This window comes from Nuphar pumila, chromosome 5, assembly GCF_984573655.1.
Source record: "Nuphar pumila chromosome 5, dmNupPumi1.hap1.1, whole genome shotgun sequence".
Lineage (NCBI taxonomy): Eukaryota > Viridiplantae > Streptophyta > Magnoliopsida > Nymphaeales > Nymphaeaceae > Nuphar > Nuphar pumila.
In genome coordinates this window covers 90,336,917-90,339,806 of record NC_143253.1, presented here as the reverse complement: position 1 = coordinate 90,339,806, position 2,890 = coordinate 90,336,917, and the positions used below count along the sequence as shown (strand labels likewise).

The following is a 2,890-nucleotide window of genomic DNA, read 5'->3' as shown; positions in this document are numbered from 1 at the left end:
CCACTTAAACTGTCATGGACATTCCGTGGATTAAAGTGATCACCTTTTCATAATTCACTAATCATTTTCTCCCACAAGGTGACTCCCAGAAATCAGAGTCGTTCTTTCTGCATGGTAGCTTTGTTTCTCTTACTCTAAACCGGTATTTGTCCGCTCTAATTTTCACCAATTGATGCTCGTATTTTCACACTGTATCTGCCATCCACAGGTTATATACTCTTTCCATGACAATGAGTTCTTTGCTTTATTTCTCATGTAGGTCCCTTCACCATATTGAAAATTGTACAGTGGTCGACAAATAATAAATTCTGGTTCGAAGCATGATATTTTCAATATACCTGAGTGGATTAGGTTCCATTAGCAGATATGATGTACACTAAAACTACTGTGTACATCTCTCCCCTGGCCCCTCATGTTCATGATTCAAAGATTGCAAGAATATTTTCTTTTGGGTTTTCTTAATGTTTCTAGCTCACTAATGGCAGTGTGTTTCCAAACCAAGTTGTTTGCTTCTTTCTTTTTATTAATTCATGAAGTCTGTGTTTTACCAACATGTATATACTATGTGACACTCAGAGTCACCCACCATCTATTTTCTTTGATGCCTTGTCGCTGCTGAAATTTTGTGTGCTCTGTTCTAATATGGTCCATTACGATGGTATGAATGTCTTAGATGCTTTGATTCCTATACAGGAAACTCTTTATCTGACTTTATCATTTTGGTTTACTGTTTGGATCTCATGGAGGCGAAAACTTGAAAGTAGATGAGCTAATGAAATATGATCATAAATCAGCATTTCTTAAATATAGCAATTGTCAACTGAAATTTTTGGGACATTGATGTTTGAGATCATGTGCGACGCATCAGACTTGGCTATTGGGGCTGTTTTGGGGCAAAGAATTGATAGAAAGCCGTATGCTATTTATTATGCGAGTAAGACCTTGAATGATGCCCAAATGAATTATACAACAACTGAAAAGGAATTGCTCGTTGTAGTCTTTGCCCTCGACAAGTTTAGATCTTACTTGTTGGGGTCCAAAGTAGTTATCTATTCGGATCATGTCGCATTGAAATATTTACTCAGCAAGAAAAATACTAAACCCAGGTTGATTCGGTGGATCTTGCTGCTATAAGAATTTGATCTCGAGATTCAAGATAAGAAGGGTAGTGAAAATGTAGTAGCAAATCATCTATCACGGTTGGTTGTGGAGTCTGGTTCAGATAAAGCACTAATCAGTGACTCATTCCCGGATGAACAACTTATGGCAGAAAAGTCTGTGCATTGCCCATGGTTCACAAACATTGTTAATTATTTGGCGACCCGACAGATGCCGGTGCAGTGGTCGAAGAATGAGAGAGATAATTTTTTTGCGCAAGTCAAGTACCATTACTGGGACCCACCAGAGTTGTTCAAGTATTGCGCCAACCAGGTAATTCGTAGGTGTATCTCAGAGGATGAGGTTCAATTTGTTCTTACTTTTTGTCATTCCCTTGCGTGTGGAGGTCATTACAGCAGTCAAAAGACTACAGCCAAGGTTCTTCAGTCCGGATTCTATTGGCCAACCCTCTACAAGGATGCATATGATTTTTGCAAGTGTTGCATTCGCTGTCAGCAGACAGAGAGTATGCCACTACGAGATATGATGCCTTTGCTATCGATCCTTGTTGTTGAGATTTTTGATATCTGGGGCATTGATTTTATGGGACCATTTCCTCCATCATTCAGTTACTAATATATTCTCGTAGCGGTGGATTATGCGTGTAAGTGGGTGGAAGTCATGGCGACCAAAACCAACGATCATAAAGTGGTGCTTAAGTTCATTAAGCACAATAATTTTAGCGGATTTGGGATGCCATAGATGATTATTAGTGATGGTGGAAAGCATTTCTGAAATGTTCAAGTAGCTTCTTTATTGAGGAAATACTTTGTACATCACAAGTTTGCCACGCCATATCACCCACTAACTAATGGTCAAGTTGAAGTATCTAATAAAGAGATCAAGAAGATTTCAGAGAAGACAGATCGCCTTAATAGTAAAGATTGGTTGCATCATCTTAATGATGCACTATGGGCCTATCAGATTGCATTGAAGACTCCCATTGGAATATCTCCTTACCGCATGGTTTTCATAAAGGCATGTCACCTCCCTGTAGAGCTTGAGCATCGAGCATTCTGGGCGATCAAGAAGATGAATTATGATTATGATCAGGCAGGGAGAGAGTGTCGTTTGCAACTATCTGAGTTGGAAGAACTCAGAAATGATGCATATGAGAGTGTGAAGATTTATAAGGCTCGCACCAAGATATTTCATGACAAACATATTAGTAGGAAGGTGTTTGAGCCCGGTCAGAAAGTTTGGCTCTTTAACTCTTGATTGCAGCTATTTCCAGGAAAATTGAGGTCAAAATGGAATGGACTGTATGTCATCTTGCAGGTTTTTGCATCTAGAGTAGTAGAAATTCAGGAGCCTTCCACTCAATTCAAATTTACTATGAATGGACAAAGATTAAAGCATTACATTTCTGGAGACCCACAGTCAGAGGATTGCGATATCATTGACCTCATTGATGAGTGAGGATGGCACGATGATTGTTGTAAAATAATCAGCATAGAGATTGTTTTTTATTCGTGAGTTTTGTTTGCTTGTCATTATTTTATTTTATTTTTATTTATCTTTCTTGTCATATTGAATATCATTGGCATTTTATCTAAACTTTTGAGCCAGATTGTGTGCAGTTTTAGATCTTTGAAGACAGTTGGACGAATTGAAGGATCTACAAGCCAGTAGAAAACAAAGCATCGAAGTGTGCATTGTGGTGGTGTGTGGGTACATAGAGGACCTTTATATCCTATCAGGTTGTATTGCTCCTTCTCCTTTTTTTAATTAT

At 38.5% G+C, this 2,890-nt stretch overlaps 1 pseudogene; it reads left to right on the top strand.

Annotated features, from left to right (window-relative positions):
* Positions 1-852: 852 nt before the first annotated feature.
* On the top strand, positions 853-2,577 carry LOC149837800 (uncharacterized; annotated as a pseudogene).
* Positions 2,578-2,890: the final 313 nt, after the last annotated feature.